This window comes from Loxodonta africana, chromosome 22 (genome assembly GCF_030014295.1).
Source record: "Loxodonta africana isolate mLoxAfr1 chromosome 22, mLoxAfr1.hap2, whole genome shotgun sequence".
NCBI classification, from domain to species: domain Eukaryota; kingdom Metazoa; phylum Chordata; class Mammalia; order Proboscidea; family Elephantidae; genus Loxodonta; species Loxodonta africana.
This window is the reverse complement of record NC_087363.1, coordinates 23,964,227-23,991,205: the sequence shown is the minus strand read 5'-3', so window position 1 is coordinate 23,991,205 and position 26,979 is coordinate 23,964,227. Positions and strand designations below refer to the sequence as shown.

Genomic DNA, 26,979 nt, shown 5'->3' with positions numbered 1-26,979 from the left:
TTTGTCAAAGGTCTTCAAATATAAACTTAAAATTGATGAACCATTGTATTTATAAATTATATTTCAATAAAAGGATTTTTTCTTTACCCTTTTTAATTTACAAATTTCATGAGTATATATTATTATTATAATCAGAGAAGTTTATACTTTAAATGATCATACTGGTCCCAACCCACCTGGAGCAAAGGAGAATGAAGAACATCAAAGACACAAGGAAAATATGAGCCAAAGTGACAGAAGGGGCCATATAAGCCAGAGACTCCATCAGCCTGAGACTGGAACAACTAGATGGTGCCTGGCTACCACCAATGACTGTCCTGACAGGGAACACAACAGAGAGTCCCTGGTGGAGTAGGAGAAAAGTGGGGTACAGAACTCAAATCCTAGTAAAAAGACCAGACTTAATGGTCTGACTGAGACTAGAAGGACCCCAGAAGACATGGCCCCCAGACTCTCTGTTAGCTCAAAACTAAAACCATTCCCCAAGCCAACTCTTCAGACAAACATTAGACTGGACTATAAGAATACTCGTGAGGAGTATGCTTCTTAGCTCAAGTAGATACATGAGACTAAATGGGCAGCTCCTTTCTGGAGGCAAGATGAGAAGCCAGAAAGGGACAGAAGCTGATTAAATGGACACAGGAATCTGGAGTGGAAAGGAAGAATGTCCTGTCACATTATAGGGAGAGCAACTAGGGTCACATAACAATGTACATATAAATTTTTGTATGAGAAACTAACTTGAACTGTAAACTTTCACTTAAAGCACACACACACAAAAAGATCATATTAGCTGATAAATAGCTTCTAAATGCAAATGCACTGGCTGATATTTACCTTCCCATCCATTCTAAATTGGCTTATTTGCCTCACACAGAGCATCCTGAGTCACTCATGCCAAGGTCAGCCTAGATGGTCACCTTGGTCAAAGTAAGGCTTCTTCCTGACTACAGTGAAGGTATCCCCTGATGGCACAGACTTTCAGGGGTCAGCTGTGTTCCTAGATAAATCCATGACACCCACGGCTAATACCAACACATTCTAAAACCATCTGCTCACTCTGAAAGCCTAATTTTTATCAGCTGTCAACACAAGCAGACTTCTATCAGTTGCATGGCTATCTTCTTCTCAATTCTTGTAAAGCCAAAGGAGAAGCATCCTTCACACCAAAATGTGCAGAACAGAACATAAAAGTCTTAAGCCTTTCCCTAAAACTGCCATCCATTAGGAAAGAAAAATCGACATCAAATCTGCTTGCTATCTCTCAAGCATGCCTGGCACATACTACCTCAAGGCCTTTACAGTTATCCTTCCCTCTGCTTGATATACTCTTTTCCCCAGGCATAACCTTGGCTCATTCGCTTTCAGCCCTTTATACAAATATTACCTCTTTAATGCGGTCTCGCTTGGCCACCCTATCTAAAAATGTCACACCTCCCTCTCCACACTCTTCACACCCCTGCTTTTTCTCCTTAGCACTTACCACCATCTAACATACTGTGTTTTGTTGTTTATTGTGTCTTCCCTACCCTACTCCCCACCAGGAAGCAAGCTCCACGAAGTCAGAGGTTTCTGACTACTCTGTTCACTGCTTAGTCTCAGGAGTCCAAAAGAACATCAGCACAGAGTGGGTGTTCTATAGAATGTGCCTCAAATTGCTACTGTACTGTGAGCACCTGCTGCACACAGATCAGCAGAGAACTCAAAAGGCACCACTGCAGGTACCATCCAAACCCAAACCAATTACAGAGTGAGTAGAGTTAACCAAAATGACGCATGCCACACACTTTACAAAACACACAAAGGGGCACTGACTGTGTTTGTTTTGCATTTATTATCATCTGCCTTATCAAGTCTGCATTAAATGGGAAGTATAACTGAAGGATTCTGCACAACACTCACTGGGAACTTGCTGCTGCAGAACATTTTACGTAAACAAAGCCCAAGATCTTAATGTGATGACAACCAACCTCCTGGAAATTCTCTTATAGAAAATCAGGCGAGAAAAGACTGGTCACTGAAGAGCAGACTTTAAAAATGTGGCTATGAGAAGATTAAAATCCTATTATATTTTAAAACAAATATACTAACTGTTGATGTTGGGTGCTGTCAAGTAGGTTCCAACTCATAGCAACCCTATGTACAACAGAACAAAACACTGCCTGGTCCTGTGCCATTCTCATGATCGTTGTTATGCCTGAGCCCTTGTTGCAGCCACTGTCTCAATCTATCTGGTTCAGGATCTTCCTCTTCTCTGCTGACCCTCTACCAAGCATATCCTTCCCAAGGGACTGGTCCCTCCTGACAACATGTCCAAGTACATGGGACAAAGTCTCGCCATCCTCGGTTCTAAAGAACATTCTGATTGCACTTCATCCGAGACAGATTTGCTTGTTCTTCTGGCAGTCCGTGGTTGTAATGGATTAAATTGTGTCCCCCAAAAACATGTGTCAACTTGGTTAGGCCATGATTCCCAGTATTATGCGGCTGTCCTCCATTTTATGATTTTTCTGTGTGTTATAAATCATCATCTCTGCCTGTGGTTAAAGAGGATCAGGGTGGGAGGAAACTCCCTTGCTCAGGTCACATCCCTGATCCAATGTAAAGGGAGTTTCCGCGGGGTGTGGTTTGCACCACCTTTTATCTTACAAGAGATAAAAGGGAAGCAAGCAGAGAGCTGGGGACCTCATACCAAGGAAGCAGTGCTGGGAGCTACGATCGACTCGATGGCACTGGGTTAGTGCTGGGAGCAGAGTGCATCCTTTGGACCCAGGATTCCTGAGTGGAGAAGCTCCTGGTTCAGGGGAAGACTGACATGAAAGACCTTCCTCCAGAGCCGATACAGACAGAGAAAGCCTTCCCCTGGAGGCGACACCCTGAATCTGGACTTCCAGCCTACTAGACTGTAAGAAAACAAATTTCTCTTTTTAAAGCCACCCACTTGTGGTATTTCTGTTACAGCAGCACTAGATGACTAAGACAATGGTATATTCAATATTCTTCGCCAAAACTGTAATTCAAATGCATCAATTATTCTTTGGTCTTCCTTATTCATTGTCCAGCTTTCGCATTCATATGCGGCCATTGAGAACACCATGGCTTCGGTCAGGTACACCTCAGTCCTCAAAGTGACATCTCTGCTTCAGTATTAACTATGACACCAGGGATCCAATATACTAACTAGCATTCAGAAATTCTATGTTGGTGTTGAGTGCAAATCTCAAAGACCCAAGGCTTTCAAGCTGCTGAATGACCACCAAAAGATGAATTATCTCCATGTTTTGCAGGCAAAGCAAAAAAAAAAAAAGCCACGAGGTGGCCCCTGAGTAGAGGTCGGAGGCCTCTTCAACAATGCTGATGGCCTGCCGTCCAGCCTTAACCAAGGTGTCTCAGCAAAATAATAAGATGATGCCAAAGGAAAACAATTTCCTCTCATGGCCTGGACTCCCAGTGAAGCTGGGCAACAAATGAGGCAAAACCCCTAGTAACAAATATACAGGAAGGAGTTTTTTTTTTTTTAATAATAATTTTTATTGTGCTTTAAGTGTAAGTTTACAAATCAAGTCAGTCTCTCACATAAAAACTTACACACACCTTCCTACATACTCCCAATTACTCTCCCCTTAATGAGACAGCCTTCTCTCTCCCTCCACTCTCTCTCATTTCGTGTCCATTTCACTAGCTTCTAACCCCCTCTACACCCTCTCATCTACCCTCCAGGCAGGAGATGATAACATAGTCTCAAGTGTCCACCTGATCCAAGAAACTCACTCCTCATCAACATCCCTCTCCAACCCACTGTCCAATTCATGCCTGAAGAGTTGGCTTCGGGGATGGTTCCTCTCTTGGGCCAAAAGAAGGTCTGGGGGCCATGACTACCAGGGTCCTTCCAGTCTCAGTCAAACCATTAATCTGGTCTTTTGATGAGAATTTGAGGTCTGCATCCCACTGCTCTCCTGCTCCCTCAGGGGTTCTCTGCTGTGTTCCCCGTCAGGGGAGTCATTGGTTGTAGCCAGGCACCATCTAGTCCTTCTGGTCTCAGGATGATGCAGTCTCTGGTTCATGTGGCCCTTTCTGTCTCTTGGGCTCGTAATTACCTTGTGTCCTTCATTTTCCTTTGATTACAGGAAGGAGTTTTAACAAAATAAAGCCAGGAAGGAAAGAGAAATGTTGTCAATCTTTGACTCAGGGAGGTTGCCTTGTGGGAGCACCAAGAACAGCAGCTGACCAGACTGACCCATGTAGGCATATATGGCATGAAACTAGCACTAACCTCAGGAAAACTCCCTCCACTGCTGAATATATCAAGTCCTGGCAGGACACCTCTTAATCCCTCATCAGGAACACACTCACTTCCACAGCCAGCCAAAGGAGAGGAGTGAAACAAAAATTTGCTTGTTTGTTCAATTGTATGATGGACAATTAGGATATCATAAAAAGCGTGCTTATCAATTTTACAGTTTTTAACAATTTGAGAAAACGCTTATGATATACTCTTTAAGTGAAAGACTCAAGATATATGTCATAGATTGAATTATGTTCCCCCTACAAATGTGTGTATTAACTCGGTTGGGCCATGATTCCCAGTATTCTGTGGTTGTCCTCCATTTTGTGATTGTAATTTTAAGTTAAAAAGAATCCAGGTGGGATTGTAACACCCTTTCGAGGTCATATCCCTGATCCAATATAAAGTGAGTTTCTCTGGGGTGTGGCCTGTACCACCTTTTATCTCAAGAGATAAAAGGAAAAGGAAATAGGTAGAGTTGGGAACCTCATACCACCAAGAAAGCAGCGCTGGGAGTGGAGCAAGTACTTTAGACCTGAGGTTCCTGCACTGAGATGCTCCCACACCAAGCGAAGACTGAAAATGAGGACCTTCCTCCAGAACTGAGAGACAGCAAGACTTCCCCCGGAGCTCGTGCTCTAAATACAGAGGTTTACCCTACTGGACTGTGAGAGAATAAACTTCTCTTTGTTAAAGCCATCTACTTGTGGTATTTCTGTTATAGCACCACTAGATAACTAAGACAATACACAATTGTATAATCAATACTGTTGCAACTATGTATGCATATCCAAAGGCCTGCAAAGAAAAACACTAGCAAAAAGTACCTGCTACTACTCACAGTGGTCATGGCTGCCCGCTCCCTTCCAAGGCCCTGCAGTTTCTGCTTAAGAAACTCTGAATGCCACATGTGAAACAAACTTGATAGAAGTGTCCCAAAATTTTTAATTTTCATTGTGCTCTAAATGAAAGTTCATCATCCTTGATGAACTTTCACTTAGAGCACAATAAAAATTAAAAGAAAAAAAATGTTTTTTTAATTTTTATTGTGCTCTTAGTGAAAGTTCATTAAGGACGGCACTGGGTAAGTCAAAGTTTACAAACCAAGTCAGTCTCTCACACAAAAACTTATATACACCTTGCTACACACTCCTTTTTTTTTTTTTTATACACTCCTAGTTGCTTTCCCTCTGAGACAGCATACTCCTTCCCTCCACTCTATTTTTGTGTCCATTCGGCCAGCTTCTACCCCGCTCTGCCCTCTCATCTCTTCTCTAGACAGGATCTGCCCACATAGCCTCATGTGTCTACTTAATCCAAGAAGCTAACTCTTCACCAGTATCATTTTCTATCCCATAGTCCAGTCCAATCCCTATCTGAAGAGCTGGCTTTGGGAATGGTTCCTGTCTCAGGCTAACAGAAGGTCTGGGGACCATGACCTCCAGGGTCCTTCTAGTCTCAGTCAGACCATTAAGTCTGGTCTTTTTATGAGAATTTGAGGTCTGTATCCCACTGTTCTCCTGCTCCCTCAGGGGTTCTCTGTTGTGTTCCCTGCCAGGGCAGTCATCGGTTGTAGCTGGGCACCATCTAGTTATTCTGGTCTCAGGCTGACGTAGTCTCTGGTTTATGTGGCCTTTTCTGTTTCTTGGGCTCATAATTACCTTGTGTCTTAGGTATTCTTCATTCTCCTTTGCTCCAGGTGGGCTGAGACCAATTGATACATCTTAGATGACCACCTGCTAGCGTTTAAGACCCCAGATGCCACCCTCCAAGGTGGGATGCAGAATGTTTTCTTAATAGATTTTATTATGCCAACTGACTTAGATGTCCCCTGAAACCATGGTCCCTAAGCCCCCACCCCTGCTACACTGGCCTTTGGAAGCATTCAGTTTACTCAGGAAACTTCTTTGCTTTTGGTTTAGTCCAGTTGTGCTGACCTCTCCTGTATCGTGTCTTTCCCTTCACCTAAAATTGTTCTTATCTACTATCTAATTAGTGAAAACCCCTCTCCCTCCCTCCCTGCTCTCATAACCATCAAAGAATATTTTCTTCTCTGTTTAAACTATTTTTCAGTTCTTATAATAGTGGTCTCAAACAATATTTGTCCTTTTGCAGCTGCCTAATTTCACTCAGCATGATGCCTTCCAGATTCCTCCACGTTATGAAATGTTTGACGGATTCATCACTGTTCTTTATCGATGTGTAGTACTCCATTGTGTGAATATACCATTCATCCGTTGATATGCACCTTGGTTGCTTGAATCTTTTTGCTATTGTAAACAATGCTGCAATGAACATGGGTATGCATACATCTGTTCGTGTAAAGGCTCTTATTTCTCTAGGATATATTCCAAGGAGTGGGATTGCTGGACCATATGGTAGCTCTATTTCTAGCTTTTTAAGGAAGCGCCAAATTGACTTCTATCTAAAGTGTTTGTACCATTTTACATTCCCACCAGCAGAGTATAAGTGTTCCAGTCTCTCTACAACTTCTCCAACATTTATTATTTTGTGTTTTTTGGATTAATGCCAGCCTTGTTGGGGTGAGATGGAATTTCATTTTAGTTTTGATTTGCATTTCTCTAATGGCTAATGATGGTGAGCATTTCCTCATGTATCTATTAGCTACCTGAATGTAGAAGTGTTCCAAATTTGACAATAATCCTAAAAATTCCCATGACATGATGAGTTGTAAAGCTGAAAGAAACTTTTCTAAATTTTCTACAGAAAAAAGCAGATGAGGATTAACCATCCTAGAGAAGTGACTGTGTGATCTTTCCATTCTCTCTATAGAAAAATTATGAAATTGCTGTCATATAAAAAGGCGGTCAAAATGCTACCCAAAAATGTAGGGAAAAAAGTATTACAGTTGTGCTATTTGTCTTTTTAAAATGTGTGACTTTTTGTGATTTCTTTTTTCAGTATAAACAAACCTTCACTCTTACCTAATTATATTTTAATAATCGTGCATCCTTTTACTTAAATATGATCTTCACATTATATAAACCTGATATACCATGAAAGAAGCTCTGGTGATGCAATGGTTAAGCGCTCAGCTGCTAACCAAAAGGTCAGCCGTCTGAACCCACCAGTGGCTCCGGGGAAGAAAAGACCTGGCAATTGGCTTTCATAAAGATTTAGCCTAGGAAACCCTACGGAGCGATTCTACTCCGTCTTACAGGGTCGCTGTGAGTCGAATTCCACTGGACCACACACAAGAACAGGTGGTTAAGATCATTATTCCCTTCTTTTCAGTTTTCTGAATGTTCCCAACCTAAACTCTGAGCATACGTTACCTTTATAATTGGAAGGGAAAATATCAGGGTGAAAAATAAGAACTCACTGACACAAATAGGAAAAGCAGCTCTTGAAAGTTTGAAATCCAACCACAAACAAATGCTTATTGAACCTATGCTGCGTACTGAGAGCTCCTTCCACAGTGGTGACCCTGGGAAATGGACCACAGGCAAACAAGGAAGGATAACAACCCAACACATCCTGCCCCTAGGCTACATACAAGGCACTGGAAGGTCAGAAGAGGTGACTCTTCAACCTTCAATGACAATGGGATATGACAGAGCCAAAAACAAGAGCTCTTATTTTATTAGGCACTTACTCTTTGCTCTCCCATCAGCCCTCTGGAGTAGATACTGATTATCTCCCTTACTAATGAGCACACTGAAGCACCACAAGGTTACCAAGTTGCCTAGGCCTCATTACAGAAAACAAAAGGTACCTGAGATGAAAGAGTCATTGTTAAGGATGATGGAATCACAGCCCTCGCCTCAACAGAGCTGCAGCTTGGCCAGCTGAGGTGACCACAATGCCACAGCAGGTGCTGGACTGCCAAAGCAGGAGAAGTTACCAGAGGGACAAGACAAAAAAAAAAAACCCCTGCATTGATCTGATACAGATGCCTGGGCTCCAACACCAGGTGTTCATTTTCGCCATCAACAGCATTTTACTCTAGTTTTAATAAAGACGAAAGAAGAAAAGAAAAAAACCACAAGTTATAACTGGAACAATGTCATGAAAGTCATGCAATAATGCAGATCCTTCTCCTAACTCTGAGGGATGAATAAAACAGCAGATTCTGTTCCAAAAATCTAGACATGCTGTTCTCGAAGGGAAATGGCAGCCTCTCAGCTGCTTCTCCTCTCTAGAAACACCAGAATGGCATGAGGATCCTGCATCCTGGGCTTACAGTCCTCCCTGGCCTCCCAATCTAGGCATATCATCTTGACCAACCCGTAACGTCCTCCAGCATGAGCCCTTGGGAGGAGGTTGTAGAGTTCCATGAAGCCCAGCACAGGCTCTACACAGGGCAGGGGCAGCCCAAAGGACCTGAAAACAGACACTTGTGTTCTCATACTCAGAAATGCACACTGAGCAAGAAAAACCCAAACTCTCAGCGATGAGGCTGCAACCAGCCCTACTGTTCTTCCTCCAGATGCACTTGGCTTGAACAGACACTGTGGAAGGACACCTTTCACTGCCTTCCATGTAAAGCCTCTATTTATAATAGAAGAAAAACTGAAAATGTTAAAAAGAATCAACTAATTTAGGAAGAAAGGATCTATCTCAGTAACATGCAAATAGGTGGTTTAACAGTTACTGTTGTACGTTTTTCCTGTCAGGTTGCAAAAACCCATAAAAACGTACATCCTTCGGTCAATCATCTACCCACCTCCCTTCCTCCTCTTTGTTCATTGGTTACTCTGGGCAATTTCTCAGGGAGACAGCCCGATTTTGTTCAGGACCAGAGCCAATCAGAACTAGGTCTACACACCAGCACAGGGCACCCCATAAAAAAAAGCTGAGCTCTGAACTCCGCAAAAGAACTGTGAACTTCCTCATGAGACACATGAGGGAGTCATGGCACTTTATATGGCTTTTCTCGCCACGGTCTTGTAACTCCCACCAAATGAGTGGATGGGACTATGCAGATAAGATGCTTGTGGCCCACCAAGGGGACTGGGCAGCTTGCTAATAATGCAAATAAGGTGCATGGCACCCTTGTGGGGAGTGGGACCATGCAAATAAAGTGTATGGAACCCTAACGAAGGGCTTGGTTAGTTTTACCATCCCACTAGGCTTAAAATGAGCCAACCCAGAGGTAGAAAGGGGGGGCTTGACTAGCACCAAGAAAGAAGAGCAGAGAGCAGACTGCATCCTTTGGACCTGGGATGCCTGTGCTGAGAACCTCCTAGACCCAGGAGACAACAAGAGATAGCAAGAGGCAGAGAAACGGCAGAAAGAGAGGCAGCAAAACCAGGAGCCCGGTATGAAAACGCTGTGGTGGGGCTCGCTAACCCATGGAGCTAGAGAGCTGAGCACCTTAGGGCCGAGCCTTACTGATGGAGCAGGGTGACTCTGGGCAATTATCGGTGGAGCTAAAGAGTTTTGTAATACTTGCCCGAGCAAGGCAGGCTGGGCCAGGCCAGAAAAGGCCAAGACGCTGAGGGCCAGGGAAAGGCCGGCCTGCAGACATGGCCAAGCTGCTGTCCTGACTGAAGAACTGTATCCTGAGTTGTTTCTCATCCTGAATGAAACCTGCTACTTCCCTAATAAATCCCATAATCACAAGCGTTATCAGTGAGTTCTGTGCGGCCATTGCAACGGATTATCGAACCCAGCAGAGACGTAGAGAGGGCCATAGGAGGGACAGTTTGGTGTCAGAATTGGTAAAAAGTTTGGAGAAAGGCATATCCAACCCCCACTTCACAGGAATCAGCTTTGGGCTGATGTTGATCTCGATTCTCTCTCCTTCCCCTCCTGAAGTTAGTGGAGGTCAGATACCCACGTGCCGCCTTTGTTTTTTTTTTTTTGTGTGTGTGCTTTAAATGAAAGTTTGCAATTCAAGGCAGTTTTCATACAAAATCTTACACACATTGTTACGTACCCCTAGTTGCTCTCCCTACAATGTGAAAACATATTCCTTCTCTCTACCCTGTATTTCCAGCGTCCATTCAGCCAACTCCTGTTCCCCTCTGCCTTCTCATCTCGCCTCCAGACAGGAGCTGCCCACATAGTCTCAAGTGTCTACTTGAGCTAAGAACCACACTCCTCACCAGTATCATTTTATGACTTATAGTCCAGTCTAATCTTTGTCTAAGAGTTGGCTTCAGGAATGGTTTTAGTTTTGGGCTAGCAGAGAGTCTGGGGACTATGACCTTTGGGGTCCCTCTAGTCTCAGTCAGACCATTAAGTCTGGTCTTTTTACTAGAATTTGAGATCTGCAACCCACTCTTCTCCTGCTCCATCAGGGATTCTCTGTTGTGTTCGTTGTCAGACGTGCCACCATTTTTTAAAGCACCCCATAAAGAAGCTGAACGTGAACTCCACAGAAGTTTAACATTACTCCCTGCATGTGAGACATGAGCAAAGAGCCATGGACCAGTCCACAGACATCAAGTTTAAAGCACACCTGAACAAATGGACATCAGAATGAAAGCTGGCAGGTTTAGAGCTAGGTTCGTTCTAAGACAAATGCTGCTGCAGCCTCAACACTGAATTTGAGCGACCCGGGATATCAAGCACAGATTGGGGCAGATGAGAATCTGGACAGAAAGGAGAGTTACAGTGAAACTGTATCTCCAATGTTTGTAAGACAAAATAATCTGTTTCTCTTTATAAAACAAGCATTGAAAAGATACAGTATTCCCCCAAAACGCTGAGAAGAGCTCCTAAGCCTATGGGGTGCCTCATTTCTGAGTGTGCAGCTACGGTTGGGGAAAGCTATTGGCCCTGGAGCAGCCCAAACTAAAAGAGGAACACAAGAGTCAAGTAAAGGAACTGGGGTGGGTGGAGCCCTCTAAGAGGCGGGGTTAAGGTACAGCAATGTGGCCTGGGGGACTAAGGGCACACGGCACCCTGGGGCTAGCCTTAGCAAGGCAGCAACCATCCACAAACCCAACCTGGTGGGATGCAGCCCAGGTACCACGTGGGCACATTCTCACAAACTACGTGCAGAAACACCAACACTAGAGACAGGTGTTTTGCTGCCTGGTCTCTATCACATCTTAGCCCATTAAAAGAAAAGTTACTCTTCCTTAGGCTTAGGCTGAACACCCAATTTCTAAAACACATATGAGTGTCCCAAGCAAGGGAAACAGACGCATAAACAACACCAAATGATCTCCCATTTTGGTCAACTATGAGTGTCAGCTAAGTATATTCACAAAAAGAGTTACGGAAAACCCACAATGTGAAGAAAATTTTGTGAGTTCTCCAAGACAGAAAGCAGGTAGAAGAGGCCTGGGCTGACTGCAGCTGCCTCGAGGGGCTTGAGGTAGCAGTTACCGGGGCTCTATCCCCAAGTCACAAGGGTTTCAAGAAAATCCAGTCTTTCGTCCCCAATCCAGAGTGGGATGGACACTTCTGATCGCTGCAGAGTTGCCAGAAGTGAGAAGGAGAACACTAGGGGAAGGGTCCAGCACAGTGAGGGTTCTGTGAACTGCAGGTGTTTGTATTTTATTGGGAGGGGGGTAGGGTGCTATAGGTCCTGACCACATCACTCCAGCAATAGCTACATCTCACTAATATTTAAAATCAAAGCATAACTTTTCTGTTGTGGCCAAGTACTTGTTTCTCCTACTTGTTCTGACCTGGAAACCACATTTAGAAGCTACCATCCTCCCTACCATTTCAGCCTGAACTAAGCGGCAAAAAATTCTTTCTCGTTACTAGAATGTTAACTTTTGGCTACCATGTACTCGTAATGTTGGTGAAGTCAATGGGAGAGGTGACACCCACCTGCCTTCTGTAGTGTACTTCTTACCTGTAAGACTGAATTAGCATAACTTCAATTGGAAAAGAACCCTATTAATGAAATTTTACATTAAAAAATACATATACAACCTTGAAAAGGACTGGAGAAAATATCAAAACAGAAATCTGAATCCAAGGTGCATCTGAGCAGGATATGGGCCATGGCTGGGGCCAATAAACTCATGCTAAATAAGCTGAACCAATTCTTCACCCTCACAAACCACCCATGTGGAAATCCACAATCTGCTGCAGCCTCACTGGCCACAGTGCTACTGCCTGCGGGACACATCCCCACACTGACAGCAGGGTGAGCTGGTAGCATAGGCCGCTTCCCCCTCCATTCTTGGGGCTGGGCGATGGTGGGACTGAATCCATGTGTTTTGGCCCCTGGGTTCTCATTTAATGTCTCTAAAACCAAGTACTGGTGTCCTTTTAAAACATGTCAGCATGAAAGGAGTTTCAGGAAGACTGATGGACCAGTGTGCGTATGTTTGGGCTAATACAGGAGTAGGAGCACCCCATGGCAGAGTGAGCAGTCAAAAGGGTGCCGCTGCCGAGTCTGGGCACAAGGCAACGGCAAGACAGTGATGATGCAACACATACATTTAGAAAAGAGTCGGCCTCACTGATAATGCTGAACATATTTTGCTAACCCTTAAAACTTTTAGCATTTGTGGATATACGGCTGTTTGCTGTATTAGTCTTCACACTTAAAAAAATTCTATTGTGGTAAAATATATATAACAAAAAATTTGCCATTTTAACCATTTTTAAAAGTACAATTCAATGACATTAATTATATTCACCATGCTGTGCAGCCATCGCTGCTATCTATGTCTAAAAGTTTTTCACAGCCCCACAGAGAAACTCACTACCCCTGAGGCAGCCCATTCCCCACTCCCCCTTTCCCAGCCCCTGGTAACCACTAATCTACTTTTACCTCTATGCATCTGCCTATTCTAGATATTTCATGTAAGTGGAATCATACAATATTTGTCCTTTTGTGTCTGACTTATTTCACTCAGCATAATGTTTTCAAGGTCCATCCATGTCCTAGTGTACTTTTTTTAATAATAATAAAAAAGAAAAAACCCGTTGCTGTCGAGTCGACTCCAACTCACAGTGACCCTATAGGTCAGAGAACTGCCCCATAGGGTTGCAAGGAGCACCTGGTGGATTTAAACTGCTGACCTTTTGGTTAGCAGCTGTAGCACTGAACCACTACACCACAACTTACGAATGTTATAATTCATATGAAATAGCAAAAATTACAAGGCTACAAAAACTAAACAAACAGTACTGAAAAACACCGCCTGGCCCCAGAGGCTGCATGGCCCCAGGAGACAGAAAGTGGCCAATGACTTTGCAATCAGACCAGACCTAAGGCACAGAGGTGGCCTTCCCTTGGCCACTGTCTTCTCCTTCAAAACAATGTGAAATTACGAACATGAATTCCAACAGAACAGAAATAATGAGTCCTGTCAAAGGTCAACAGGACCACAAGGACTTTCCGCAAGCCACAGGGCTTTTTGCTCAATTCACCCCTCAGAACAGATGGAGCAGCTCAATATGGGTCCTTAAAAAATCTTTCATGTTATGGGGCACTCTTTCTTAAAAAAAAAAATTTTATTGTGTTTTTGGTGAACATTTATACAGGAAATTAGGTTCTCATTTAACAATTCTATACTATTATTCAGGGACATTGGTTATGTTCTTCACGATATGTCAGCATTCTTGTTATTTCCATTTTGGTTGCTCTGTTTCCATTAATCTAGCTTCCCTATCCCCCCAGCCTTCTTGTCTTTGGTCTAGGGTAAATGTTAACCATTTGGTTTCATCTAGATGATTATTTTGAGGAGCACAGTACTCATGGGTGACATTATTTATTTTATGGGACAATCTGTCATTTGGCTGAAAGGTGGCCTCTGAGAGTGGTTTCACTTCCAAGTTTAAAGACTATCTCAGGGCGATAGTGTTGGGGTTCATCTAGTCTCTACTGCTCCAGTAAGTCTGACCTTTTTTTGTTTTAAACGAATCTGAGTTTTGGCCTACATTTTTCTCCCATTCTATCTGGGACCATCCATTGAGTCCCTGGTCAGAATACGGGGCACTCTTAACAACTTCATTCTAAATAGCACAGCAGCCTTTGGGCCTGAGACTATTTCACTCAGGGCTGGTTTAGAGTGCCCACAATTATCACCTGATGGATTCAGCGAAGACAAAAAAATCTAACACGGATCCTGGAATTATTCCTGGGAATATAACTCAGGAATATATCCGGCACAGGGGTAAATTCTGGATTTTGATATAAACAAGTCCCTTAAACATGACTTTAAAAAGCAACACTGGCAGAACAGAAATTAATAGAGAATTGAAAAAAAAAAATTCAACAAAAAAGTCGGTCCTTTGAAGAAAAAAATCAACAAAATTGACAAATCTTTAGATAGATGACCAAGAAGACAGAAGACTCAAATTATTGAAATTAGGACTCAAAGAGTAGATATTTCTACCAATCTTACAGAAATAAAAGGAATTTTAGGAGAATACTATGAACAATTATACACCAACAAATTAGATGATTTAGATGAAATGGAAAAATTCTTAGGAAGACACAAAGTACCAAAAATAACTCAAGAAGAAACAAAATCGGAAAAACTTATATAACGAGTAAAGAGATTCATTTCATAGGACTGCCATAACATGTACCATAAACTGGGTGGTTTACAACGACAGAAATTTATTGTCTCCAGAAGTTAGAAGTCCAAAACCAAGGTGTCAACAGGACCACGCTTTCTCTGGAATCTGTAGGGGAGAATCCTTCCTTGACTCTTCTACCTTTTGCTGATTGTTGGCAATCTTTGGAGTTCCTTAACTTGTAGATGCATCACTCCAACCTCTACCTCTGTCTTCACATGGCTTTATTCTCTGTGTGTCTATGTTCAAATATTTCTCTTCTTATAAGGACACCAGTCGTATTGTCTTTAGCGCCCACCCTAAATCTTAACTAATTACATCTGCAAAGACCCTATTCCAAATAAGGTCACAGTCACATGTGTGAGGGGTTAGGACTTCAACGTATCTTCTGGAAGGACACAATTTAACTCACAACAATTATTAATCAAAAACTACAAAGAAAACCCCACACCCAGATGGCTTCAGAGATACAGTCTACCAAACATTTAAAGAAATAAAATCAATTCTTCGTAAATTCTTCCCAAAAAGAGAGCAGGTGGGAACACTTCCCAACTTATTTTAGGAGACAATATTAATCTGATACGAAAACCAGACAACGACATCACAAGGAGACAAAACTACAGACTACTATCTCCCATGAACATAGACACAAAAATCCTCAGCAAAATACTTGCAAACCAAATCCAGCAACATATAAAAATCCACCAGGACCATGTGACATTTATCCCAGAAAGGTAAGGTTGGTTTAACATCTGAAAATCAATTAATGTAGTACCCCATATTAATAAAGAAAAACCACATGATCATATCAATAGACACGGAAAAAGCAACACCTCTTCATAATTAAAAACACTTAAACTAAAAATAGGAGAGAGCTTCCTTAACCTGATAAAAGGCATCTACAAAAAAAATCCACAGCTAACATCACACTTACTGGTAAAAGACTGAAATTTTTCCTCCTAAGATTAGGGGAACAAGGATGTCTCCTCTCACCACTTTTAGTTAACACTGTACTAGAGATTCTTGCCAGGGAAATTAGGCAAGGAAAGAAAATAAGAGCCATCCAGATGGGGGGAGGGGGCAGATGTAAAATTATCTCTATTTGCAAATGACATAACCTTGTATGTAGGAAATCCTAAGGAATCCACTAAGAAAACTATTAGAACTAATATCTAGGTTGCAGGATACAAGATCAACATGCAAAAATCAATTGTACGATCTGAATATGTAATGAAGAAAACAATTTCATTCATCATAGCATCAAAAATAAAATTCTTAGGAATGCTTTTTAGAGTTGGCTTGTCAGTACCAGGTTTGTCACGGATTCAACTGTGTCCCCCCTAAATATCTGTCAAATTGGCTATGCCATGATTCCCAGTATTGTGTGACTGTCCACCATTTTGTCATCTCATATGATTTTGCTATGTATTGTAAATCCTATCTCTATGATGTTAATGAGATAGGATTAGAGGCAGTTATGTTAAAAAGGCAGGATTCAATTTACAAGATTAGTTTGTGTCTTCGATTTCAAGGGCAAGCAGAGACATGGAGTGCTAAGGGACGTGCTGCTTAGCCCTTAAAAAAAAAAAAAACTGTGATTTTTCTTTTACTGATTATAAATGTGATAAAATGACCATCATTATTAGTTGAGATCTCTTCAATCCTCCAGATTTTCTTTCATGCATTTTTTTCTATTTTTTTACATAAATCGGATCATGCCTATACATGCTGCTCTGCCATTTTTCCCCCACGAAATTATACGCCTTAGACATCATGCCACCTCTCCACATGTATTATTCCTTTTAAACGCTGCATAATATTCATAGAGGAGTCCCTAGGTGGTGTAAATGATTAAGCACTTCAGCTACTAGCTAAAAGGTTAGAGGTTCAAACCCACCCAGAGGTGCCTCCGAAAGGTCACAGCCTTGAAAACCCTATGGAACAGTTATATTCTGCACACGTGGGGTCATTATCAAAATCGACTGGGCAGCAACTAACAACAATATTCACATATAATCATAATGTATTTACTTCTTTACTGACAGTTTTCTGTGCTGTTTCCAGTTCTCTTTTTGTTACAAACAATAATGCAATGAGCACCCTTCTATTTGTGTTTTCGCGTACTTGTGGAAGTATGCTGGGATAGAGCATATATTAAAAAGGTTGCACCCATTTTCACTCTGACCTATAATGTATGTGAGATACTGCAGATTCTGGAGCAGGGTGGTGACATTTTATCTTAGGAAAATTAACCAGGTGGAGAGAAAAAGGAAAACCCAGCTTCATGGGGGTCCTGAAGGTCACTGCTGCGATGACACGGTCAGAGAGACAGGGGCAGCAGGCACTGTCAGGTGCCATCAAGTCGGTTCTGACTCACAGCGACCCCCTGCACAACAGAATGAAACACTGCCCGGTCCTGCGCCATCCTTACAATCGTTGTTATGCTTGAGCTCATTGTTGCAGCCACTGTGTAAATCCACCCCGTTGAGGGCCTTCCTCTTTTCTGCTGACCCTGTACTTTGCCAAGCATGATGTCCTTCTCCAGGGACTGATCCCTCCTGACAACGTGTCCAAAGTGTGTAAGACGCAGTCTCGGTATCCTTGCTTCTAAGGAGCACTCTGGTAGTAATTCTTCCAAGGCAGATTTGTTCGTTCTTTTGGCAGTCCATGGTATATTCAATTTTTCGCCAGCACCACAATTCAAAGACGTCCGTTCTTCGGTCTTCCTTATTCGCTGTCCAGCTTTCACATGCATATAATATGACTGAAAATACCATGGCTTGGGTCAGGCACACGCACCTTAGTCTTCAAGGCGACACCTTTGCTTTTCAACACTTTAAAGAGGTCCTTTCAGCAGATTTACCCAATGCAATGTGTCGTTTGATTTCTTGACTGCTGCTCCCATGGCTGTCGACTGTGGATCCAAGTAAAATGAGATGGCAGCAGGAGCCAGCATTTATTGGGAGCATTCTCTGTGCTACCAGCCTTCTTTGCCTGTACTAGCTTATTTAAGGAGCAAACAGAGATATAATTCCTGCACATAGAGAAACACGTAAAATGGGGGATTTTGAGAGAAGAAAATCTAAAAATCAAGCTTGTTAGTTTCATACCATAAAAATGCTTTCAGTAGCCTAGCTGCCTCATGAATTTATACTATTTGGATACTTGAAGATGTCAAAAACAAAGGTGGAACGGAAGGAGGCAATACTGCCCTCATTGTCCTGAGCCTGGGAGTTTTCTGGAGGAAGTAGATGATAGCAGGAGCAACCCTGCCAGAGCCACAACCCCTGAAGGCCATCAGGACCAGAACCAAACTGACCTCTCTCTCCATCTGCCCCCAGCCTGGACTTCCTTCTCTCCCTCTTCAGACCCCTACATACCCCTCTCACTAAACTCTTCATACAATCTGAGGGGTAGAGGGTGGCAGCCGTGGACCATATCTTCAGAACCCCTGACTCAGGGAATCAAACTAGAGAGATGAGTCAGATAGCGGGCCTTCATTTATCAGAACAAAGATGTTTTATTCACGAAGTAAGGAAGAGTTAAGAAGAAAAGATACTGAGTTGAGCTGCAGATACTTAAATATAAAGGGATGGTCAAACACTCAAGAAGAAATTTCAGCAGCCAGTTGGGAACAGTGGAATTGAGGTTTGAGTAAATCTAATTTGAAAACAGCTTTAGGAATTACCTACAAATGAAAGACAGAAAACACCCCAAGAATAACGTGCAAAGAACGAAGAGTGTGGGGTCAATGCCTCCATACTGTGAACAGCCTGTGGGCATCTGGCACTACTGTCAGTTTAAGAGGAAGCCTGGAAATTGACACACAGGCAGAACATCCACACATCCCCCACCCCACCCATGGAGGCCAAGGGTAAGGATCCCCTCCCAGTCCCACAGGGAATAACCAGGGCTCAGGCATCTTAGACAACATGGCACAGAGGGAGAAGGGTCCCACATTGTGTACCCCTTTAGGGCCCTGAAAGCCTTTAGGGGCTTGGGGCTCATTTTTTACTCAATCTTGGCAGTTCCTCCTGAACAGCATCACTAAAAAGAAACCCTAAACCACCACCTAGGAGTGACCCTTTCACACTCAGCCACCAGAGTAAAAAGGTATCATGTGCAGGAAGTGATTGGCAAAAGCTAGTATATGGGAAACTACAGGACAAATGACAGCTGGCTCAACAAATTAATTACAAGAAAATAGGGTGAGCAAATAGATATAAATTGAGATAAAAAAACCCACCTCAATGAAATGCAAGTAAGAGCTTATTTGGATCCAGATTCGAAAAAATCAACTATTACTTAAAAAAAAAAAAAAAGAAAAAGATGAGACAATAGGAAACATTTGAGCAACTAATATTTAATTAAATTAAAGTATTATCATTGTGACAAGCAACCCAATCACAAAATGGGCAAAGGACATGAACAGTCACTTCACCAAAGAGGAATTCAGGCAGCCAACAAATACATGAAAAGATGCTCTGGGGATTTATTAGCCAATAGAGAGATGCAAATCAAAACCACAATGTGATACCATCTCACCACTGCAAGAATGGCACTAATCAAAAATTCAGAAAACAATAAACGCTGGTGAGGTTGTGGGGAGACTGGAAATCTCATACACTGCTGGTGGGAATATAAAATGGTACAACCACTATGGAAAACAATATGGCACTTCCTTAAAAAGCTAGAAATACAAATACCACACGATCCAGGAATCCCACTCCTGGGAATATATCCTAAAGAAACAAGAGCCATCACACAAATAGACATATGCATGCTCATGTTCACTGCAACATTATTCACAATAGGGAAAAGATAAAAACAACCCAACCGCTCATCAAAAGATGAACAGATAAACAAATTATGGTACATACACACAATGGACTACTACGAAATGATAACGATGAATCCGGAAACATCTTACAACATGGATGAATCTGGAGGGCATTATGCTAAGTGAAATAAATCAATCAAAAAGGACAAACATTATATACAACCACTACTATAAAAACTCAAGAAAAGAAAAGGTTTACACACAGAAAAAAACAATCTTTGATGGTTATGAGGGGGGTGAAGTGTGGAGGGGAAAACACTAACTAAATAGTAGATAAGTGTTAACTTTGGTGAAGGGAAAGATAATACACAATATAGGGGAAGTCTGCACAACTTGACCAAGGCAAAGGAAGACACTTAGAGGAACACGAGGAAAACAAACTAAAAAGGCAATAAGTATTACAACACATACAACCCTACAACAACAGTAAAAACAAATAACTTGCAAGCAGATACACAGGCAGATACGGATGCTGAACAGGGAGAGACGATAGTACACCCACGTACATATATAGCTTAGGCTGTGGATATTTTTACATATGTATTTGTACGTACAGTGTATATATATATTCACATTTATAACAGAACACAACGGAGGTAGTTATAGAAGCTTCCTAGACACAACCAAGCAACTTGAGAGACCAAGTAACTGGGGCTGAGGGCTAGCGACCACGGTCTCAGGTAACATTTAGGTCAACTGGCATAACAGTCATAAAGAAAATGTTCTACATCCTACTTTGGTGAGTAGCGTTTGGGCTTTTAAAAGCTTGAGAGTGGCCGTCTAAGATACATCTACTAGTTCCACTCTGTTCAGAGCAAAGGAGGATGAAGATAACCAAAGACACAAAGGAAAATATTAGTCCAAAGGACTAATGGACCACATGAACCACAGCCTCCACCAGCCTGAGCCCAGAAGAACTAGATGGCATCTGCCTACCACCTACCACCACCACCGACCGACTGCTCTGACAGGGATCACAATAGAGGGTCCTGGACAGAGTTGAAGAAAAATGTAAAACAAAACTCAAATTCACAAAAAAGACCAGACTTACTGGTCTGACATAGACTGGAGGAATCCAGAGACTATGGCCCCAGGAAACTCTTCTAACTCAGAAGTGAAGCCACTCCCAAAGTCTACCTTTCAGCCAAAAATTAGACAGGCCTATAAAACAAACAGTAACACACAGGAATATGCTTCTTAGATCAATCAAGTATACAAGACTAAATGGGCAACACCTGCCCAAAAACAAAGACAAGAAGTCAGAAAGGGACAGGAAAACTGGATGAATGGACATTGGGACCCTGGAATGGAAAGGGCAGAATGATGACACACTGCGGGGATTGCAACCAATGTTACAAAAGAATCTATGTATAAATTTTTGAATGAAAAACTAATTTGCTCCGTAAACTTTCACCTAAAGCACATTAAAAAAGAAGTATTATCGCTGTTTTTCGGCAGGATAATTGTAGGTATTGTGGCTACCTCCTTCTCTCTTAGAGATGAAAAAAACACTGAAAAAAATGACACTTCTGGGATATGCTTCAAAAAATAATCCAGCTTTTTTTTTTTTTTTTAATAGTATAGACGAGGCAAGTTGGTAACTGCTGAAGCTGCTGATGGGTGACAATCTAAAACCAACTGTATGTCATCTTTGGAGACTGTCTTCCTTCCAACTCTGAGGAGGATGCTGAATTTCAATTTTTTGGGAAAAGTATCTCCCTTGGCCACCAGAATATACTGCAAAACAGTACTACTACTTGTTACTTTTATCACACAGTATGAAAACAGGCAAGATTATAATTTACAAAAAGCATGTACATAAAACATTTACTTACATGCTGTAAAATGTAATCACATAAGAGTCATCACCTGCTCACTTTTTACTATACAAATATGTGTTCAAATTGCTTCTTAAGGTAAGATAACGTCAAGGGAAAAATTCTTCCCTAGCGCATCCTCTTCAAGAGCCAAACAATGGAAAATTTTCACCTTTGAAAGCTGGCCTCAGGGAAGCTCAGGCTCATTCAGTTGCCTGGATACCAGTGACATCTCCAGTGCTTACAGAAGGCTCCAGCACCCTTCTGCAAGGAGACTGGCTGAGGTTTATCACGCAGCGGTTGCTCCTTCCTCACACACTCCACTGCTCAGACACAGGGCTGGTATACAGTGTACCTGTCTGTCACCTACTAAGTCCTGAAGCACAAAAGAAGTTTATTACATCTGCTAAGTTGGCTTCTACAACTATATCAATTCTCATCCACTTGATTTCTAATAATTTCTACAAATTCTACTCTAAAATCACAAAGCAGGTAAAGCAACTGGAACGACACTTCAACTGACTTTCTCTCCAAAGAAAAAAGTTACTAAGTGATCAACTGGCCTACTATGTCAAATATGATAAAGTACTCATTTTGCCAGGTTTCTAAATCAGACTGTGGCTAAAGTTAAAAAACAACACCCAAAACTTCTCTTTAAATACTTAACGCCAGGTTATAGGATACAATTATACAAATCCCACAGCAACAACCTTATGTAAATAAGCATCTGGTTCACTTAAAACGTTATGCTGTCACATGCTAAAAATGCAAATGCAGCAAATACTTTAAATACAAGAAATCATCAAAATTACTGTAATAATGGTCCTTTATAAAAAACATAAAGCTGGTGATCAGCAATATTTTTGTAACCACTTTCCAAAAGTTTCAGTACTTTTTCTTAAAACTTTATTCTTCCAAATAATTTTTTTTTATTCTTGTTTTATGTTCAGTTTGCTACCAAAATGTTTGATTCAAGACAGTGACCAGTTCTATTTCCCCTGGTATTTTAGAGCACTAGATTTTACTGGTTTCTGCATTTTGACAACATTACGACTCATTTTTCGGCTGGTGCAGCTTTCTTACTATATGAGACGTGATAAAATCCTAAAATAAAATAAATCATTCTATGTGAAAGACAAAAGCAGTCTGTAATCAAATGTGAAAGAAGTGAAAGCTCTATCCATGGTGAAAAAGCCACTATAAAAAAGGCGTTCTCTGATCGATCCATTTTAAAACGTTCTTTCTGTAAGGTTAGTAGTTCTCCACCAAACGCCAGATGACGGGTCCAACTGGCATTCAATACCCAAAATGGCTGCACACCTGCGGACCCCAGGTAACAGTACCTAAGGTGATGGGCTGAACCCTCCACCCAAAGACCCTGAGAGAAGCCCCTCTCAATGATCCTGTTCCCCCAAAACTCGGGGGACCTTCTCAATGACTGGAGGGATCCTGTCCCTTCAAAACCCAGCAGCTAACCCCAATGACCCCAGAATATTCTGTCCCTCAGAATATTCTGTCCCTCAAAACTAGGACAGATCTCCTCTTCCCAATAGCCTGGATAAATGCTTCCTCTCCCAAACGACCCAGTGAAATCCGGCCCCACAAAGACCCGGGGATACATCCCTCCCAATAATTCGGGGAGGCCCCCAATGCCCAGAGACCTCACCCCCAAAAGGCCCGGAAAAACTCTCCCTAAAAGCCCCCGGGACAGCAGGGCCACTCGGCCCAACTAGGCTGGCGTTACCTGCGGCCCCGGCCCGCTCCAGCGGCGCTTCCGTCCTATTGTTTCTCTCCCATCAAGATGGCGGCGGTCGTGCCGAGACCCGCCCCCCGCGCCTCGCTCCCGGTGCCCCTCGCTATTGGCTCGCCCGGAGAGCCTCGCTGGCGGACTGGACAGCCCGAAAGGCGCTGTTGCTAGGGCGCAGAGATTCGCTGGAGCAGCTTCCGGAAGGGGCGCGGCCGTATGGGGCGTGGTCAGATGGCAGGGCGGAGCCTCCTCCACACCCTATAGTGTCCGAGGTACTGGGGGCTGGTGGCCGAGATGTCAGGTGAGTAAAAGGGTGGACAGACGGGCTGCGAACCGATGAGTGGACCGCGGGATGCCTCGGGGACAGATGAACCAACCGGCCGTCCGGGTTTGCGTGAGACTGAGAGGTTTCTCCGGGATGCGGAACTTCCAGTGCTAATATTGAGACAAAAACCAAGCCCAGTGCCATCGAGTGGATAACGACTCATAGCGACCCTATAGGACAGAGTAGAACTGCCCCATAGAGTTTCCAAGGAGCGCCTAACGGATTCGAACTGCCGACCCATTGGTTAGCATCTGTAGCACTTAACCACTACGCCACCAGGATTTCCAATAATGAGACAGAGTATTGGATATAGATGGGAAGAAAGATGGACAGAAGAGTGGCTGTAGTCGGTGGACAGAGGAGTGGATGTAGATGGATGGACAGGAGAAGCTGTAGACTGTGGACAGAAGAGTGATGGTACATGAGTAGATAAAGGAATAGTTATATAGACGGGTGGACAGATGACCTGGATGTAGAAGGGTGTACAGCGGAGTGGCTGTAGACTCCTCTGCAGATGGGTGGATAACCCAGTGCTTGACTACGGTCTCACCAAGCTCCATACCACGTGGCTTGTATAAGGCTTATTTGACCTAGGTCCTCTGCTGGCCAAAGGGGCTCCCACCTGAGCAACTGTCAGTGTGGCTGGGAGAAGGAAGAGAGGAGGCAAGTGCTGCTGAGAGTAGACAGAACCTTCTACCTGATCTCCACTCTCTGCACAGGAGGGCAATGTCGAAGCCCTGTGTGCTGGCTGTTTTGCAAAGGTGTGAATTCATGCATGTACTCATTCACTGAACAAATATTTATTGGGCACCTACACTGTGCTGTTAAGGAGCCCTGGTGGTGCAATGGTTAAGCACTCGGCTGCTAACTGAAGGGTTGGCCGTTCTAATCCACCCACCCACCCATTGCATGAGAGCTTTGTGAGGTGTGGATCTGTATTTTATTCATGGGTGTATCCTCAGCACCTAAAACACCAATTAAGCTCCAGAAATACCTATTCACTGACTAGATAAACAGAATGCCAGATAGTAAAATTTTGCCAAAGATAATTCAAATGTAGTTGCAACAATACATCAACAGGGAACTGTCAGAAATTCAAGCCGGATTCAGAAGAGGATGTAGAATGAAAGATATCATTGCTGATGTCAGATGGAATTTGGGTGAAAGCAGAGAATACCAGAAAGATGTTTATCTGTATTTTATTGACTATGAAAAGACATTCAACTGTGCGGATCATAACAAATTATGGATAACATTGCAAAGAATGGGAATTCCAGAACACTTAATTGTGCTCACGAGGAACCTATACATAGACCAAGAGGCAGTTGTTCCAACAGAGCAAGGGGATACTGCATGTTTTAAAATCAGGAAAGGTGTGTGTCAGGGTTGTATCCTTTCACTATACCTATTCAATCTGTATAAAAGAAAAATTTTTTTTTCAATCTGTATACTGAGCATATAATCTGAGAAGCTGGACTATATGAAGAACAGGGCATCAGGATTGGAGAAAGACTCATTAACAACCTGAGTTACGCAGATGACACAATCTTGCCTGCTGAAAGCGAAGAGAACTCGAAGCACTTACTGATGAAGATCAAAGACTACAGCCTTCAGTATGGATTACACCTCAACATAAAGAGGACAAAAATCCTCACAACTGGACCACTAAGCAACATCATGATAAACGGAGAAAAGATTGAAGTTGTCAAGGATTTCATTTTACTTGGATCCACAATCAACAACCATGAAAGCAGCAGTCAAGAAATCAAAAGACGCATTGCATTGTGCCACCAGGGCTCACTAACAATGAAAAAAAAAAAAAAAAACAATGAAAAGACCTACTAAATTCATGGTGTAGTATATAGTCCAGCTTTCAGCTTTCAGTTGAGTCTCTCTCTGGGAATGGTCCTTGGCAGAAAGGCAACCATCTTACCCAAGGTTGACCACCCCACTCACCCTGAAGGCAACTTCATAACCTCCTAGTTACTACCACCCCTACAGAGGTAACCACTATTTTGACTTCTGTTACCAGAGATAAATTTCACCCATTAAAAAATTTCTGGACAGCCTAGTGGAGAAGTTGAGTAGCAGTGGGATATGCAGCTCAGGAGATTGTCGCAGCTGGAGGTATCAATCTGGAGTGAGCAGCAGCATAGAGATGACACCCATGGCCACACTGTTCCAGACCAAATCCCCCAGGAAGGGGGAAAAGAGAGCCCAGTGTAGAATCCTGAGTCACTCCAGCATTTAACCGGAGCCTCAATTAAAGCTGGTAAGAGATGAGAATGACCATGTGAGGATCCAGGCAGAAGAAAACCAGGAAGGCTGGATGTCTCCTGAGAAGAAAGTCTCTGAAGCAGGAAGGAGGAGGAGTCAATGGTGGTGAATCCTGCTGAGATTGGAAAGAGCCAGCACATGCATCAGCTTTGTCTGTGGAAATCACTGAGGACTGCAGGTGTGAGCTGTGACTAGAGTGGGAGGTGAGAAGGGGCATGACAACCACAGGCAAGTCTCAAAGCTTTTGCCATGAAGGGAGCAGTACAACGGGGCAGGAGCTGGAGGAGGGTGTGAGGGCAGAGAAAGAGCCCAGGATTATTAGTATTTTTTTTTTAATTTATTTATTGTGCTTTAGGTGAAAGTTTACAAATCAAGTCAGTCTCATACAAAAAGCCATACACATCCCGCTGTGCACTCCCAGCTGCTCTCCCCTTAATGAGACAACACATTCGTCCTCTGTACCCTGTATTCCCCATGCCCGTTCAACAAGCTCCTGTCTCCCTCTTCCTTCTCATCTCACCACCCGCAGGAGTCGCTCACATAGTCTCATGTGTCTACTTGAGCAACGAAGTTTACTCTTCACCAGCATCATCGTCTATCTTGTAGTCCAGGCCAATCCCTGTTTGTAGAGTTGGTTTCAGGAATGGTTCCAATCTTGAGAGCTCAGGATTTCTGACCTGTCCCTTCTGTTTTCCCCCCAACCACAAAGCGAGGTTACTGTTGAGGGGACAGGGCACAAGAGATCAGAGGACATAGCCAAGTCGAGGGCCAGGCAGGAAGCACCGTGAAAGGGCCTGGTTGGAGGATGGTAAGGAGATCCTAAGTAGAGATCTCACCTCAGGGATGATAGTCCACAAGAGATCATCCAAAGGTGGAGGTGGGGAGAGTGGTGAGAGAAGGTCCAGGGGGAGCCTCAGCATAAGAGATAATAAATGGGGAGTCCAGGCGCCCGTGTTCGGGGGGGTTGGCTGCAGCTTCTCCGTCCTTTATTCTGTCTTCCCACACAGGGCCCTGGCGGAAGATTGAGAACAGTGGCAGTCTTCCTCTCCTGTGGGCCAGGAGGCAGGGGGAGAGTAGTTCTGTGATCAGACATCAGTCTGAATCCCCCCTTCCACTCCTGTTCCTTAAACCCAGATGGCAGCCCACCTGGGCGATTTCGCTCAACCCCCCCACCGCCACCCTACTCTGGCCTGGAGTCCGTCCAGAGCCACCGGTGTTCCAGGG

The 26,979-nt window shown here is 43.1% G+C and overlaps 1 protein-coding gene across 1 annotated transcript in view; it reads right to left on the bottom strand.

Moving 5' to 3' along the window:
* Positions 1-23,242, bottom strand: part of IP6K2 (inositol hexakisphosphate kinase 2) — a 38,859-nt gene extending 15,617 nt beyond the window's left edge. Inside the window, exon 1 of the mRNA XM_003409675.4 lies at positions 23,151-23,242. The gene's annotated coding sequence lies outside the window, so the exon portion shown is untranslated. The remainder of the gene's footprint in view (positions 1-23,150) is intronic.
* Between the last annotated feature and the right edge of the window lie 3,737 nt (positions 23,243-26,979).